General features: G+C 37.1%; 1 protein-coding gene and 1 pseudogene across 2 annotated transcripts in view; one reads left to right on the forward strand and one right to left on the reverse strand.

Moving 5' to 3' along the window:
• Nucleotides 1-19,067, reverse strand: part of LIN7A (lin-7 cell polarity scaffold A) — a 144,870-nt gene that overhangs the window by 109,721 nt on the left and 16,082 nt on the right. The gene's annotated exons all lie outside the window — the stretch shown is intronic.
• On the forward strand, nucleotides 3-717 carry LOC143690340 (protein SDA1 homolog pseudogene; annotated as a pseudogene).

Genomic DNA, 19,067 nt, shown 5'->3' on the forward strand with positions numbered 1-19,067 from the left:
AAATGATGATGGAAGGTTCAATAGAAGTGAGAGTGCAAGAATATGGAGAATTGCATGCTAAAGATTATGTAACAGGAGCGGAAGTTCTAGAAGTTGAGGAAGAGGAAGAGAATGCTGAAAATGATGAAGATGGGTGGGAAAGTGCCAGTCTCAGTGAGGAGGAGGATCCCAGCCATGAATGGGTGGATGCGCATCTACTCTTCTGAGGAAGAAAAGCAAGAAATTTCCAAGAAGCTGAACAGCACACCCATGGAAGAGCAGGAAGCCAAAGCTGCAGCCATCAGCACTGGTCAAGTTTTAACTCAGGAAGACTTCCAGAAAATCCACATGCCCCAAATGAGGAAAGAACGCAGTGATGCCCCTGGGAAAGCTGCACCAAGAGGAAATACATTGAAATAGACAGTGATTAGGAGCCCAGGGGCAAGTTCCTTTCACTTCTAGACACTGAGCATCTTCAATGTCTGGGAAAAAAAGCCAAGACAAGGAGAAGACTAGCAACTGCAGTGGCTGGAGAGACAGACCAGAGAGACTCTGTGAGGACGAAAACCAAAACGAGTCAATTTTCCAGCTCCACAAATAAAGAGAAGAAAAAACAGGAGCACTTTTATGATGATGCAGATTAACCAGGATGTCCGGTCAAAAAATAAACATTCCCTTAGAGAAAAACAGATGGTGTGACGAGATGCACTTTAGAAAAAGAGAAAAAGAATGAAGTAGCTAACAAGCACGTTTTCCATTCCCAGGAAATTGCTGTTTGTTTCACTACTCTGAAAACCAGTAAATCAAGAATGCTTGTTTACATTTAAAAAGTCCAGAAGCATAAAAAAAGGAATTCATCAGGAATATTTACCTTGGGATTTCGGTTCTTATAGTGCCTGTGTCTGGTTTGAGTACAGGGTATTTCTTTACTCACGCAGTGAGGGAAGTGCTCACTCTTCTAATATTTTCTGGAAGAGTTTCTGCTAAATTGATAATGCTTCTTCCTTATATGTTTGAATATTATAATATTATATTTGTACTTTATTTCATGAGTCATTAGAATCTAAATGACTCAAAATAAACAGGCAAATACAATAAGCTTGAAACGGCTTGTTCAGTAAGTTTGGAATTTATGGCAAAGTGGCTTGGTTTTCTTCTATTTGACAGAAGATTAAATAAAATTAGCTTAGCTTTGTTTTATCTTTAAATAAGATAAGTCAGATCTGAGTACTTACATCTGAGTATGAATTCACAGTATTTTTAATGCAAAGCAAATTCATACATAAATAAGTTTAATTTGCAACATAAAAACACTTTTGCCACAATTTACAAAATATTTTAATCTCATCTTTGATTACACATAAACTAAATATCTTCATTCAAGTGCAAGTACTTTGTCACATTTTGCTAACACTTAAACACACTTTTGGTTACATTTTTCAAAGGTATCTCTGACAGATAAAAAAATAATTGAATATGCCTCTCTAAAGGATTCCCTTCGCTTCCACAATGAAATTCAGTGTCAGCACTTATTAATACACATAAACCATGTGAAAGAAAAGAGGAAATTACTGTGCTGCTTTATTAAGCACCGATGGGTGAGGTAGTCTTACTATCTTCATATGACATTTCAATAATAGAATGCCAATTCTAATGCCATAGGAGTTTGAAAGCAGTGACAGAGGAAAGCACATAGTTTATCTGAAAATCACTGTTTTTATTATAAAAAAGCATTATGCTCTTCTAATACAGGGGAGGAACATAACTATCATGTGACTATCACACTAAAAAAACAAGTTTAACCGAATGCGATTTGACATCATTGTGATTATTCTTATCATTATGCAAAGTTCTCTGTTAAAAAAGATATTCAACTGAAATGTTTATAATATGCATATTTTAAAATTTGAAGCCAGTCTTCTAACAAATGCAAAAAGAAATCCTGTATGTAATTTGAACTACTATGCCTATGCCTATACTTCTAGTACCATACCACCTAATAAACTATAAATTTCAAATAAGTATTTTGGGACTATCAAAATATTAATAAATGTTATTCTGTTCCAAACAAATATAAGAATAAAATGTATGGGTGTTTCGGTAAAAACAATCAAGATTTATTGATTTTATTTGCAATTAAAATGTCAACTGCAAGAATTCACAAGGTAGGGAGTGAGTTGAAGAAAACACAGGTGCTTAATTTACAGGCTACAAAAAAACAGTATAAAGGTGACCATCTGGGGAGAACTGGCTGACTTAGTTTTTCTATGAGCTTACCGTCTGCTCCACATTTCTCTTCCAAACTTCACATTCTGACCTTGAAAATGCATCTGCATATTTTCCCTCTAAACATAAATGCAGGTAGAGCTCCTTATCGAAATACTATTAATACAAAGTGATGAAAAAGAGGGCATATTGCATTGTATTTGATACACTATCAGTTGTTGTTGTTTTTTTTTAATTTCTTAGAAAAAATTGTTTTCTGGTACCGATGCTTTAAAGCCATTCTTTAAATTCCTACAGTACCTGCAAATACTGAGAAGCACAGTTCTAAGAAACGATGCTAACAAAATCCGAGAAACAAAATTCTTTGAGAATGATGGTTCACGAGAAGAATGTAGATCTCTGAGAATGTAGAGAATGTCAAGGAAAGGAGAGGAGATGGGAAATAAGGATTACAATCCTGATGGATTCTGAAATAATACTCACAGGCGGAGAGAAGAGAAAGCTGAAGAAGTAAGAAATTCCAGCTTGTCACAAAACAGTGATTGTCCAACTTTATTTAGTTTGTCAGATTTCTGAAGCAGGCACCCCACTTTACCACCTTGGTGAGTCATATGTTATGCAGGAAAACATATTGTATACTGGTTTTCCTTTTATATCTCATTCTGAATACTGAAAATGCTGATTGTCCTACAAACAAAAAGGTACTTACTTTTCAAGTATCTGTTCCCATATTCTTCCTACACCTAATTTCTTGCTCAATCCTGCTTTTTTTTTCCAAAAAAAAAAAAAAAAACGCACAAAAACTGTAGCCATTACTTTAATATCTCTAATTAATGCTTGAACCATTTTGAGATTATACTCTGGCACTCCAAACTGTTTGGTGTCTGTGCTTCTGAAATATCTGTTTCTGGCCCTGACCATGTCAAGGTCTCAACTTAATATGCGGCGGTCTCTCCAGCAACTTAGAGCTAAGTAAGTGCCAGGATGAGCTCACCAACTCCTTAGACCAATGTGTTTCTCTTTGACTTTTTCTTTTCTCTATTTTCACAGCCTACCACTCAATAAGCCATGCCCATTAATATTTCTTTTTTTTCATTCACTTAACTACACCCCAGCTTTGCATCAAATCAAACAGACTACCACAATTAATCTAGTTCAAAATTGCCAATTGTTCCAAAGGATAATAGGGTTCCTTGAATAAAGGGTTCCATTGTCTGCATATTACTTACTACCTGGACATTTGCAAAGGATAACATAGGCTGCAGCAAAGTAATAGCTTTAATTTTGTATAAACCAGTATTTGGGAAACCCAACACCTCCTAATTTATTTTACTATGGAGCTATTTTTCGAGGCTTTATTAATTCTCCAATAAAGTCTCCCAGAGTGAAATCTGTAAAACACTGACCATCCCCATATGATTCATCTTCCCATGGATTTTTACATTAGTTATTAAATATACAATTCAGATAATTTCACGTCCCTGCTTTAAATGTACATGCTCTCAGTTCCCTCGCAAACAAATTTAGCACTTCTATCTGCAACCTATGTTTTTCACCTTAGCTTTCACGACTTCATTCATTTCTATAGCTCCCCAAGTGTCAGACCTATAGTACTCCAGCTGCTCATACTCATACCAAATGAGTGTGTTCCATGAACACATTTGAAAAGTCCTGCTATACGTAATCAAAGCCCTCTGTAATGAATATTGTTAGGATATTAATTTGTCCTGTTTTATGTTCTTCAGAAATAAAGGTGGTAGGTGTTGTTTAGCATAATTGAGTCAGTTGGAGGACTGAGGATTGATATGGGTTGATCATATTATCTGTGATCACGTCATTGTTACAAGTGTAGAAGTACCTATTCTTTTTTTAAAAGAAAAAGCAGCATCTATTGAAAATGCTTCTGAACAATAACGAAGTTTGGGTTCTCACTTGAACTGCAGTGGCACTTATTTGTTTAAGAGCTATTTAATGGAGCATCTGCTTTAGGCCAACCAATGTACTAAGCAAATAATAGTTGACAAGATGGACAAGTGGACAAATTCTTACCACAGTATATAGTTCTCGCCATTCTTACAGACAAGTAATTTCAAGCATATTGAATATTGTACCTTTTCCAGCTAGCACATATTTTTTTTGCTCCCTTTGAAAGCCATACTGCCCCCAAATTTTGTTTGTGTTGATTCTTAGCTGTCCCCATCTCCTCTTGAACATACTCCAATGGAGCTTTTATCCTTAATTCCAGCCCAAGTGTTAACTGGCAAGGACCTCCATACTGCCACCTACAGGTCAATTCCCACAGGACATCACATCTCACCACTAGCAGCATTTCACACAGATAACCCTTCATATCTCGAAACTCTTATTTACAAGGATTCTGTTCCCCACCCTCTGGTTTTTCCTGCCTAGCTTTTCTCCTCATTTTCCCAACTTTCAGATGTTGGAATTACCCATGGCTGAGCTCTCAAACTTCCTTTCATTCACAAACAGCTTCAAATATCATCCATATGTTAATTCCCACACTTATATCTTTATCCTGGACTTCTCCTTTGAGTTCCAGAATTGTATATCTAATTGTCAACTTGAACTTTTCATTTCGATATTTAATAGATATTTCAACATGTCCAAAACCTCTATTCCTCTGCCCACAGACTCCTCACTCCCCTTATGCTCTTCTACAGTCTTATCCATCTCAGTAAATTAAAGCTTAATCTTTGCAGTTCTTCAGACCAAACGTCTGCATTATCATCACTCCTTTGTTCCTCTCACAGACTATATTCAATCTCTCATCGAATCCTGCTGGACCGTCTTCAAATGCACCCAGAATCCGATCACTTGTAACCTTTTCTGCTCTTCTCCAGAACCCAATCACCACCATCACTCACCTGAATCATTTTAATAACTTCCTGGCTTATATCCTTGTCTCCCTTTTATCCTCTACCATCAACACAGCACAGTGAGCTTGTTCAAACATTCACAAGATCCCTCCTAGGGCTTAGCATCTTACAGTAAAAGCCAAAGTCCTTAAAATGGCAAGCCTCGGAATCATCCAGTGCCCTTATCTCTCTCTCTCTGACTTTATCCTACTACCCCTCCCCTTGCTTCAGCCACACTGGGCTATTGCTATTCCTCTGACACTTTTAAAATACTCTTGCCTCAGAGATTTTGCACTGGCCGTTTTCGTGGATGGGCTCTTTTCCCAGATATCGTCATGACTAACCACTCATTTCTTTAGAGTATTAAAAGCATTTGATCAGTGAATGCTCACGTTTCATGCAGGAGACCTGGGTTCGATTCCCAGGCCATGCACTGCCACCCCCTCCCGCCCCCCCCCCCAAAAAAAGAAAACACCTGATCAGTGAGAACTTTCCTAGACCCCTATATAAAAGAGTATTCTGATCCCCACACTTCCCTTGCTCTCCCACCACCTCAATCTTGCTTCATGCTTCCTCATGACACTTATAGTCGTATAATATACAATGTATTTGCTTCTTATATGTCTCTCCCCACTCCCAAACCCTTCATTAGATTATGAACTTCAAGGGAGTAGAGATTGTATCTGTTGTTTTTATTAATACATCCTGAGGGCCTAGAATAGGAATTGGAACATAGTAGACACTCAATAAATATTTGCTGAATAAATGACTGAATGAATTTTCAAAGGGCATATCAAGGTGTTATGGAAGCATAAATAGAGAGGTCCAACCAGGCTGATGGAACGAGAAAAGATTTCTTGAGGAATCTGAAGCCTGAATGTTAAGAAGACAAGTGGAGCTTGCCAGGAAAAGGGAAGAACAGTGAGGGAAGAGATTTCCAGCAAAGTAAACAGCCCTGCCAAGACCCTGATTTTATTCATTCACTCAGCAAATATTCATTAAACCCACTTGCTCTTTTTATAAAGTAGACAGGAAAGGCTACAAACAAGTATGCAAGTATTTGGCATGCGGTCAATTAATAAAGATGCTATAAAACAAATTAACTGGGATGAGCACTGAAGAATGATGGGGGTAGGGGAAAGGGGGCTATTTAGAAATGGTAGGTGACACTTCCGAAGAAAGGGCATTTAGGTAGAGATGGAATGAAATTCAGGAATAGGGCCATTATAATCTGAGGGGGGGAAGAAAGCATTCCAGGCAAAGGAAAGAGTAAATTCGGGAAGAGAAGGGTATGCTTATAAGTGGAAAGAATCCTAAACTACTGGAAGTAGAAGTGGTACGAGGGGAGGCTAGAGAAGAAAACAAGGACCTGACTCAAAAATACACAGCAAGCCAGTCATATTGAGAATGTGGGCGAATGGCAAGCCACTGGAGAGCATAATGTAAGGTATGACATGGTAAGATTAATGTCTTAGATAAATCAGAATTAAACATAAACCTGGCTGTTTTAATACTTACTACACAAGTCCTCCTGGTTAGGTTCAATAGTCATTTCTGAATTAAGTCTATAGCATTAGCTCAAATGAAAATGTTACAATTTAAGTGCTGTGTTTTTCTTTGTGTGAATACACAAAAATGGTCAAAAAATAGAAGCTTTTAAGTTTTTAAAAATTTGAGTATAAAATTTAAAGTCAGTATAAAATTTAATACAAAAGTTTAAAATACTTCGCATTCTATTTTTCCATAATCTTTTTCAAATGTGCCTATTATTTTTTTCATGTTCTTTCCTTATAGCTCTTAGAGTTTCTAATTTTTAAAAATATATGTCTAATAATTAATACAAATATGCTTATTTTATAGTCTCTTTCTGATTTCCTCTGTATCACTTTTTCAAGCATACCCTCTTCTTTCTCTCTTTGTATTCCCTCTCTCTCTGAAATAGTACACAGAGCTCATTTATAAACCCCAAAGACTTTTGATACAAAATAATTTTAAAAAAGACAATGAAAAGGATAAAAATGCTGTTTTTAAGGTTTGATTGTGAGCGTACACCTTTGATGTGACTGTTTTTTGAGAATGCTTTCACTTAATTCCTTTACGTCTGTCCCTGCCTGGAACTCATGTTCTGCCAGTATTTTGAGAGAGGCTTTCTTAAACCAAATGTGTGGTTATGTGCAAGCTCCAAGCCGAGTAAAGAAGCCTGGAAAATGGGTAAAGGGCAGATCCGAGGTCCCTGCATGAACCCGACCCACAGGCCTTATTTCTAGTGAGGGAACCACTTCCACCCCCTCTTTCTCCCTCCCCCACTTCAGCCAAGGTGTCAGCTCACACCACTTCTAGCCTTAACACCCCTTTCAATTTTCTGGCACCAGGAGATCATACTTTCTATTTGCAATCTAATCTATAGATAGTTTTTTAACTATTAAATTTTATCAAGCATATCTTAATGTTTGTGATGAGACAGATTCTGTATGAGCGCAGTATACCATGTTACAGATTCACTCAATGTAGTCCCTAAAATTCAATTTTAAATTGAAATATGAGTAACAATATAAAAATATCCTGCATACTCAAACAGTTGCTCAAATATGCAAATAACTACCTAAGGTTATCAAGCTACAAAATGCTTTAAAAGTCTGTTTTCCCGACTGGGAGCACAGAGAAGAATTCAGCGAAAATGTTGAACAAGGCTCAGTGTGAGCTAACATGAGAGCACAGACCCCCTGGGAACAGCAGACACAAGAAGACACTGCCAACACTCAGAGGCTCTTTTCCACACACTTCTACTCTATGCTCCCAGGCAAGACTGAATTGGGACAGATGACTGGAAGTAAAGACCCATTACAAGTGGAAGAAGGGTAAAGGAAAAACAAAATTAAAACCCTGCTACTCCCAGCAGGGAGGCAGGCATCAGTTCTGGCTCCAGGATCCTACACTAATACCATGAGTCCTCCTATTACTGGGGAAGAGGCAGGGAACTCTCCCATGCAGGGCCATCCAAAGACACAAGGCAGACTTTGGCTGCTGGAAGGAAGGGAGGCAGGGTCACTGGGATCAGGACAACAGAGCACCCCTTTTGCACCCAGCACCAGGCTAGAAAATATCCAGTACCAAGCAACAGCCGCCTACCTCTGTGGGAGGATAGAAAGAGCAGGGAACCCCTCTGCTACAGGTGCACAGGAAAGGCCAAGAGCTGAGGGTGGAGCTCCTCAAATGGTTAAATTGAAAGTAAATACATAAGAGATATTTTCTGTTCTACTTTATTTTTATATGCTCGAAAAGCAGGGCGGCACAAACACTTTTCTGTAAAGGGCCAGATGGCAAATATTTTCAGCTTTAAAGGTCCAACGGTGTAGCAGCTCCTCAACTCTGCCATTGCAGCATGAAAGCAGTCTCGGACAATATGTAAACGAATGAACAGAGCTGTGTTCCAATAAAACTTTATTTGTGGACACTGAAATTTTTGTTTCATATAATATTCATGTGTTACAAAATCGCATTCTCCTTTTATTTTTTTCAACTACTTTTTGCTCACAGGTTGGCTTTGGTTTGGGGGGGGTGGCTGTAGTTTGCTGACTACTTGCCTAAAGCAAAATTGTCAGTAATGTATTATGGTTTATGGAATAAATACAACAATAGCTCAAAAGATGGGGAGGAGAGCAGTTGAAGTATATTATTGTACATTATTAATACTATTTAAAGGAAGACTGTGGCAAATTAAGATATATACTGTAGACTTTAGGACCACCATTACAAACAATAAAAATGATGCGTACCAAGATGAAGCAAAGGCCTACATAAATATTAGACCAGTAAGGTACTATTTAAATATAAGATAACTGATTGGCTAGAACCCCTGTACATTTTGAAAATGTATAATTTACAAATAAGAAATCCCATTTTGAAACAAGTTCACAGAAGACACTAAAGTATAAAATGATTAAATGTATCTTCCTTCAAAACTCTGGAAACAAGAAAGAATAATTCAAGTGAGAAAGCTTTGAAAACTTGCTAGTAAATGTAAGATGGAGATTGAGGAACCCAGAGGGAAAAAATGAAAATGAGCAAGTAAGTAGGCAAGGTTTATTGCATAACCCATTGTCCCGGTCTGAATCTGTGGTGGACCTCAGAAAAGCCATGCCCTGCGATCCTCATTCAATATTGCTGGGTGGGAGCATTTTGATTGTTTCCATGAAGATGTGACCCACCCAACTGTGGGTGGTAACTTTTGATTAGATGATTTCCATGGAGGTGTGTCTCCACCCACTGAGGGTGGAGTTGCTTGCTGGAGTCCTTTAAAAGAAGAAGCATTTTGGAGAGAGTCCTTTTTTTGGTAGAGCCACAAGAAAGCCAGCAGATGCTGCCATGTTCGTCATGTGCCCTTCCAGTCGGGAGAGAAATGTTGAACGTCGTCGGCCTTCTTGAACCAAGGTATCTCTCCCTGGATCCCTTTGATTGGGCATTTCTATAGACTTGTTTTAATGGGGACATTTTCTCGGCCTTAGAACTGTACACTAGCAATTTATTAAATTCCCCTTTTTAAAAGCCATTCCGTTTCTGGTATTGCATTCCAGCAGTTAGCAAACTAGAACACCCATGTACAAATAATCTTCCTTATGACTAGGTTGGTAAGCTACTAAGGATATAAGATTGCCAAGGCCAACAAGATTATGTGATGATGGCAACACCCATCTTAACACCTCTATTCTGCAGCTATCATTTAGATAACAAACTGGCAATATTTGGAAAATACACAATAGAAGAAATGAGCATCTGCATGCTTACAGAATAGTTCATTTATCCAAAGGCATGTATCTGTCAAACCCAACCAACTGAAATAGGTCTGAGAATCTGGAGCGATGTAAGATTTCCCTTTGAGCCATCAAAATAAATATCTCAACATTCCCTCAGTAATATGCATTAAGTTTTACTGCCTTTATGCTTTATCTTACACTATTCCTTGCCAAAAAAAAAAAAAAATTCTACAGAATATGTGCTGTTCTGTAGAAGGAAGGGAAATCCTATATTTTAGGATTATTTTCATCTTAAAATAGCTAATAAAATTGGAGTAAAGAAGTAAAAGCCTCAGTTTTCTGTAAACTTTATTTATTTAGAATATTTCATCCATATTTAATGCTAAAAAATAAGGCATTGGTTGAGCCATAGAAATCCATATCAAACCTCAAAGCAGGTACTTTATTGATGATGGGTAAGAAGAGTTGCTTATCTCTTTTAGGACATTTTATTGCTATCTAGAAAGGGAAAAGATTAAAAAATTTCCCCTAGTGCCTGATATTCAGATCCTGTTATACTCCCAAACCCCTTTCACTCATTCCAGTTGGAGGCAAAGACAGAAAAGAAAGGGGATTTGGGGCATGATTATCACATGCTTATTACCTCACATGAGTCTGTCAGAATTCTAGATGTATAAAGGAGTGAATACCATCTGTACATTCCAGATCATTGAAAGGTAATCTTAATTTCACAGTCATTATCTTTTGGTATATTGGCACAGCATGGGGAGAGGAAATAGAACATTGCTAGTACTTTATTATAATTCTTTTTATTGGTATTTTAACTTTTATGGACTAAGAAATTACTGACCGTTCATAATAAGGAACACAAGCATTCATTAAGCACCTGCTATTTGTGAATAATTTTACTAGCCTTTTAAAATACATTACTTAAATTAAGCTTCACTAAAATGAGTACACATTCCTTTTATAAATATTGGACAAAGTTGAACATGGCTCCTTCTCAAAGCTGTCTTTCCCTTTTCCCCTCTCCTGGCTTACCTGCTAGGAGCTCGTCTGTTCTTTGAATTCTTTGCAGAGAACACATTTCTGTTCATCAGGGCTTGTCACACCCCCTCTGCTTCTAACCTGTGTACTTCCTGTTGTCAGAAGCCCAAAGCTTCAATAGTCAGCTGACCTGAGCTTCGATTCACTTTATTGAACCTCTTTATGCCTCAATTCCCACATTTGTAAAGTGGGCATACTAATAACACCTGCCTCATAGGTTTCTTTTGAATATTAACTGATACATGAAAAGCACTGAGAAAAGCACCAGGCTTGCAGTAAATGCTCAGCATATGTGAGCCATTGCTAAAACACTCAAAATATTTCATTGTAAAATTATGTGTTTAATGCCTATCTTCCCTTAGACTGCAAGCTCTTTCCTTGCCCACACATAGGAGACTGTCATTTGCTTTTCCTTGAATGGCTGAGTGTAGGAAGGAAGAATCAAAGGAATGTTTCACCAGGAAAAATGGGTTCCATTATAACTACATTAAGAATGAAAGAAGGTGAATTTCCAGGCAAGATGGCAGAGTAGGGAGCTCCAGAACTCACTCCTCCCCCAAAACCCCTACTGGGCAGGGAAGAACTGTCTGAAAGAAACAGTTCTGGTTTGCTGAGGGCAGGGGAGACACAGTATCCAAGGAAGAGTGGGAGGAAAAGACTGAGAAACATAAAGAACTGTGAGTAGGTCTGTGATGGCTGCTACTGCCCATCCTCCATTCTCCAGGGGGGCTGCCTTGGGATCCAGTCCATGGCAAACTGCTGCGGATGGAAAGGGATGTAGGAGTCCTCTTCCCCAAGAATAGGTAGGGGCACGGCCAAGCACTGATCATGGCTTTTGATCAGCGAATTAGGACTTCTGAGTTCTAGCTCTGAGCGGCTGTTTCACCTTGCCAAGACAGATTGCTGTGGCCATTGTTTCAACCCTGCCGCTGGCACCCAGGGTCATGGGCAGTGGAGGTTTAAAGACACAGTGACTCCTTGGGTCTGCAGGAAAAGTTGGCTGAAGGGTGCCATTTTCTGGGCAATCCACGAAAGCACAGCCTTGAGGACTTGTCAAAAATGTTTTTGGCACAATTCACGACCCTCGCCCCAGGGCTCTTTGGAGCTGATCTCACTCCCTTCTCGGGTCCCTTGCCCTGTTTTGGCTGGCAAGTACTGACTTGAAAAAGTCCTCTCCGGTGTGACGCCCTCTCAGGATTTGACCTTGGGGCAAAAACAGCTAGAATCAACAAAGGGAATATAAACTAGATATAAAGGCAAAACAAAAACAAACAGAACAGAGCAAGATTCCCAGAAAAGGAAGAGATGAAAGGAAGCTTTCCTCTGGGGTAAACAACAGCACAAAAAGGCAATCTTAAAAGCTGTGCTGCATACCCAGGGCAAGGATCAGATGAAGAAAAGCTGAACAAATAAATTAAAAATGAGCAATTCTATAAAAAAAAAAGAGAGAGTAATTCTAAAGGTCTAGCGTAAGTGGAACCATATGTCAAAGAAGAACCGTAACACAAAACCAATCAACAATAAAACCCTAGACAAGAGAGAGGAACCTCCCTTCAGAGTAAACTCATTAAGATAACCAGATGCCTAGATATCACCAAAAAATTATAAGCCGTATGAAGAGAAAGATATAATCCAGTTGAAGGAACAAAAAAAAAAAAAAAGAGGAAATACAGAATTTTGAACAACTAATCAAAGATCTTCAAAAAAATATCTAAATCAATTGAAGGTGATAAAAGAAAATAAGGTAAAGAAAGAAAGGATATTAAGAAGAAACTGGGTGAGCATAAAGAAGAATTTGAAAGTATGAAAAGAAGCATAACAAATTATGGGAATGAAGATCACATTAGAGATTGAAAAATACACTGGAGGCATATTATAGCAGGTTTGAACAGGCAGAAGGAAGATCCAGTGAACTAGAAGACAGGATAATTGAAATCTTACAGACAGAAGAAAATATAGAAAAGAGAGCGGGAAAAAAATTAAGGAAAGTCTTAGGGATTGGAACGACAGCATGAAGGGCACAAACATACACATCATGGGTGTTATGGAAGGAGAACAGAAGGGAAAAGGAGCAGAAAGAATATTTAAGAAAATAATAGCCCAAAATTTCCAAAACTGTTATGAAAGACATAAATATACATGCCCAACAAGAGCAATGTATTTCAAACAGAATAAATCCCAATACACCTGATCTGAAATACATATTAATCAAAATGTCAAATGTCAAAGATAAACAGAATCCTAAAAGCAGCAAAAGAAAAGCAATTCATCCCATACAAGGGAATGGCAATAAGATTAAGAGCTGATTTTTCTCATCAGAACCATGGAGGCAAGAAGGCAGTGGTATAATATATTTAAGGTACTGAAAGAGAAAAGCTACCAGCCATGAATTCTTTATCCAGCAAAACTTCTTTCAAAAATGAGGAAGAGTTTAAAATATCCACAGATAAACAGAAAGTGAAAGAGTTCCTCAGCAAGGGACCCACCCTATAAGAAATATTCAAAGAAGTTCTGCAGGTTAAAAGGAAAAGGGGAGAGAGGCTTGGAATAGAGTGTAGATATGAAGATTATCAGTAAAAGTAACTAAAAGGGTGTGTTTGTTTGAAGCTGTTATCAAACCGTTGAAACTGTACCTCAGAAAAACCATGTTCTTTTAATACAGTGTTGTGGATATAGGGCTATTGTTGGGTGGGACTTTTTGATTTGGTTGCTTCCATGGAAGTGTGACCCACCCAGTCAAGGCAGGTGTTGAGCTGCTTGCTGGAGTCCTTTAAGAGATTCCAGAACGTTTAGAGAAGCTAAGAAAGGAAATGCCCCAGCAGAAGCCAGAAGGACCCACAGAAGCTAAAAGAGCCATTTTGAAATCAATCCAGCAGAGAAGGGCCAGCAGACGTCACCAGGTGCCTTCTCATGTGACAGAGTACCTAGACACAATTTGCCTTACTTCAGTGAAAGAATACTTTTGTTGGAACCTTAATTTGGACATTTTCATGGCCTTAGAATTGTAATTTGCAACTCAATAAATCCCCTTCGTAAAAGCCAATCCATTTTTGGTATCTTACATTCCAACAGCTGAAAGCAAAGGATAAAAAGAGAGACAAAAATAAGATATGACATATAAAAACCAAAGGGTAAAATAGTTGAAGTACTGACTTTACAATAATAACATTGAATGTTAATGGAATAAACTCCCCAATCAAAAGACACAGATTGAAAGAATGGATAAAAAAGTATGATCCAACTACATGCTGCCTACAAGAGACTCATCCAAAGACACAAATAGGTTGAAAGTGAAAGGCTGGAAAAAGACTTTTCAGGCAAACAACAACCAAAAAAGGAGCTGGCACAGCTATACCAATTTCAGACAAAATAGATTTTAAATGCAAAACTGTTACAAGAGATACAGAAGGAAACCATATATTAATAAAAGGGACAATCTACCAAGAAGAAATAACAATCATAAATATTAATGCATCGAATATGATACCCTAAAATACAAGAGGCAAACACCGGCAAAACAGAAGGGAGAAATAGAAGTCTACAATAATAGTTGGAGCCTCAATACACCACTCCCATCAATAGAGTATCTAGACAGAGGATTAATAAGAAAACAGGGAACTTGAATATTTGATAAATGAACTAACCCTCATAGACATATAGAGAACAATGCACCCAAAGATAGGAGGATACACATTCTTTTCAAGTATTCATGGATCATTCTCCAAGATGGACCACACACCAGGTCACAAAACAAGACTCAAAAATTTTTTAAAAGATTGAAATTATGCAAAGCACTTTCTATGACCATAATGGAATGAAGCTGAAAATCAGTATCAGGTGGAGAAACTGGAAAATTCAAAAATAAATGAAAATTAAACAATACATTCTTAAACAATCAGGGTCAAAGAAGAAACTGCAAGAGAAAACGGTAAATATCTCGAGACAAAAAAAAATGAGAACACAGCATATTAAAAGCTTTGGGGTGCAGCAAAGGCAGTGAGTGCTGAGAAGGAAATGTATAGCCTTAAGTGCCTATAGCAAAAAAGAATAAAGAACTAAAATCAAAGACCTAACTGCATACAGGAGGAAGTAGAAAAAAAACAATCACAAAGCAAGAAGAAAGGACAAAAATTAGAGCAGAAGTAAATGAAATTGTGAATTAAAAACATAGAGATTAACAAAACCACAAGTTTGTTCTTTATTAAATTAATGAACCCTTAGTTAGACAAAGAAAAATAATGGTGCAAATAAATAAAATCAGAAATGCGAGGGGGGATATTACTAATAACCCCACAGAAATAAAAAGAATCATAAAAGGATACTGTGAACCACTATATGCCAACAAATTAGACAACTTAGATGAAATGGACAAATTCCTACAAACACACAAACAATTTACACAGACTCCAGAAGAAACTCCAGAAGAAACTCCTCAACAGATCAATTACAAGTAAGGAGATTGAATCGGTCATTAAAATCCTCCCAAAAAGAAAATCAGAGGACCAAATGCTTTCACAGGTGAGTTCTACTAATCATTCCAAAGAAGAAGTCATGCCAATCCAGTTCAAACTCTTCCAAACTCTCCAAAAAATTGAAGAGTTACCTATTCCTTCTGTGGAAGCCAACATCACCATAATACCAAAGACAGAAAAGAAACAACAAGAAAAAAAAATTACAGAATTCCACTAATGAATATACATGCAGAAGTCCTCACCAAAATACTTGAAAATCAAATCCAACAGCCCATTAAAAGAATCATACATAGGCGGTGCTACAGTGGCTTAGTGGCAGAGTTCTTGCCTGCCATGGCCAGAGACCTGGGTTCTATTCCCAGTGCCTGCCCATTCAAAAAAGGAAAAAAAAAAATAATAAAAGAATTATACACCATGATCAAGTGGGTTTTATGCTAGGTATGCAAGGGTGAATCAATGCAAAAAAATCAATTAATTTAATACACCATATTAACATATCAAAGTGGAGAAACACTTGGTCATCTCGATTGATGCAGAAAAGGCATTTGACAAAATCCATCATCCTTTCTTCAAAAACACTTTGAAAGATAGCAATAGAAGGAAACTTCTTCAACATGATAAAGGGCATATGTAAAAAAAAAACAAACAAAACCCACACATCTGACATACTGAATGGTGAGAGCCTGAAAACTTTCACCTCTTAGATCTGGAACAAGACAAGGAGGCTCACGGTCATCACTGTTACTCAACATTGTGTTTGAAGTTTTAACCAGAATAGTTAGGTAAGAAAAACATAAAAATAAAAACCATCCAGATTGGAAAGGGAGAAGTAAAACTTTCACTATTTGCAGGTGACATGTTCCTATATAGAGAAAATCCCCAAAATGCTACAACAAAGATACTAGAGCTAATAAATGAGTTCAGCAAAGTGACAGGATTCAAGAGCAACAGCCAAAAAATCAATAGTTTCTATACACTACTACTGAGCAACGTGAAGTGGAAATCAGGAAAAAACTCCATTTACATTAGCAACTAAAAGAGTCGAATACCTAGGAATAAGTTTAGCCAAGGAAGTAAAGGAATCAAAAGATGATCTAAATAAATGGAAGGACATTACATATTCATGCATTGGAAGATAAAATATTATTAAGATGTCAATTCTACCCAAATTGATTTACAGATTCAACACAATCCCAATGAAAGTTCCAACAGTCTACTTCACAGAAATGGAAAAGCCAATCATCAGATTTATTTAGAAGGGTAAGGGGCCCTGAAGAGCCAAAAACATCTTGAGGAAGAAGAATGAAGTGGGAAGACTCATGCTTCTTAACTTTAAAGCATATTACAAAGTACAGTGATCACAACAGCTTGATACTGGCATAAATATAGATATACTGATTAATGGAATTGAATTGAGAGTTCAGGAATGGACCTTCATATCTATGGTCCATTGATTTTTGACAAGGCTGCCAAGTTCAATCAATTGGGACAGAACAGTTTACCCAACAAATAGTGCTGGAAGAACTGGATATCCATATTCAAAAGAATGAAAGAGGACCCTTATCTCACATCTTCTACAAAAATTAACTCAAAATTGATCAAAGACCTAAATGTAAGAACTCGGACCATAAAACTCCTAAAAAAAATAATGAAGGAAAGCATTTTCAAGATCTTCTGGTAAAAATGTTTTTTTAGATTCTATACCCAAAGCACAGCAATCAAATTAAAAAATAGATAAATGGGACCTCCCCCAAAACAAATAATTTTGTGCTTCAAAGGACTTGGTCAAGAAAATGAAAAGACAACTTACTCAATGTGGGAAAATATTTGGAAAACACATCTCTGATAAGGATTTAATATTCAGAATACATAAATAAATCGTGCAGCTCAACAATAAAAATACAAAAACAGAATTAAAAAATTGGCAAAAGACTTGAACAGACCCTTTTCCAAAGATGAAATACAAATGACTAAAAAGCGCATGAAAAGATGCTCAGTATCACTAGCTCTTAAGGAAATGCAAATCAAAACCATAAGAGATATTTCATGCCTACTAGAATAATCACTATTAAACAAACAGAAAACTGCAAGTGTTGGAGAGGATATGGAGAAATAGGAACACCCATTCAGTTCTGGTGGGAATGTAAAATGGTGCTACTGCTGTGGAAGACAGTTTGGCAGTTTCTCAGGAAGCTAAGTGTAGATTGCCACATGACCTGGTAATTCCAATATATACCCAGAAGAACTGAAAGCAGGGACACAAATAGACAACTGCATACTGATGTTCACAGCAGCATTACTCACAATTACCAAAAGATTGAAGCAACCCAAGTGTCAATGAATGGATAAAGAAAATGTGATATATACGTACGATGGAATTTTATTCAGCTAGAAGAAGGAATACAGTTCTGATGCACGCGACAATGTGGATAAACCTTGAGGACATTATGTTGAGTGACATAAGCCAGACACAAAAGGACAAATATTGTGTGATCTCACTGATATGAATTAATTATAATAAGCAAATGCACAGAGTTAGAATCTATAATATAGTTTATCAGGTAGAGAATGGGGGTAGAGAATGGGGGACTGTTGCTTAATTTCTGCAGAATTTCTATTTAAGTTATAACAGTTTGGAAATGGATGGCAGTGATGGTAATTATTGTAATTGTAATTAAAAGTGCTGAATTATGAATTACGTTTGTGAATGTGATTGAAAGGCGGAGGTTTTGGGTCATGTATGTTACTAGAAGGAAAGTTAGAAGATAAATCATAGGAATGTATAACACAGTGAACCCGGGTGTGGATGATGTACTGTGGTTAAAGTACAAATATAAGAATGTTCTTTCATGAATTATAACAAATGTACAATACTATTACAAGGTATTGATAATAAAGTGGTATATGGGGAAAATATACGTAAGGTAAATTATGGACTATAATAAAAGGTAATATTTTAATATTTTTTCATCAGTTGTTACGAAAGTATCCACTAACCCATATTGTCAACAATAGGGGGTTATATGGGGACAATACACTTTTTACTGATTTTTCTGTAACCTACAACTTCTCTAAAAAAAAATAATAATTAAAATGAATCGTTATGCTAAGTTTAAGAAACCAAACACAAAGTACTACTATTGTGTGATGCCATTTATATAAAATGGAAATATAAATAAATCTATAGAGGCACAACTAGATTCGTGGTTATTCAGGGCTGGGAGAGGATAAAGGGATTGAGAGGTGACTGTCAAGCGTTAAGGGGTGTTTTCTTTTTAGAGTAATGAAAATGTTCTAAAATTGATTGTAGTACTGAATGCACAACTCTGTGATTATACTAAAATCCACTGATTGTACACTTTGGATGATTTTACGTTATGTGAATATATCTCAATAAACTGCTTTAAAAAAAGTATGAAGCCTGTAAGGGAAGGGAGAAATGCTATGGAACTATTAAACCTTACCGTCAGGGAATCCCCTGATACTATGTCAAACTTAAGGGACAACCAAATCAATAGACCATGCCCTTGATCATGAGGCTTACTCATGTGAAGCTTATGTAGGTAGCATAGACGCTTAGGCTACCTATAGACATGCCTAAGAGTTATTTTTGGAGGACCTCTGTTGTTGCTCAGATGTGGTCTCTGTCTCTCTAAGCGCAACTCTGCAAGTGAAATCATTACCCTCCCCCCTAAGTGGGACATGACATCCAG

Source organism: Tamandua tetradactyla, chromosome 7 (assembly GCF_023851605.1).
Source record: "Tamandua tetradactyla isolate mTamTet1 chromosome 7, mTamTet1.pri, whole genome shotgun sequence".
Taxonomy (NCBI): domain Eukaryota; kingdom Metazoa; phylum Chordata; class Mammalia; order Pilosa; family Myrmecophagidae; genus Tamandua; species Tamandua tetradactyla.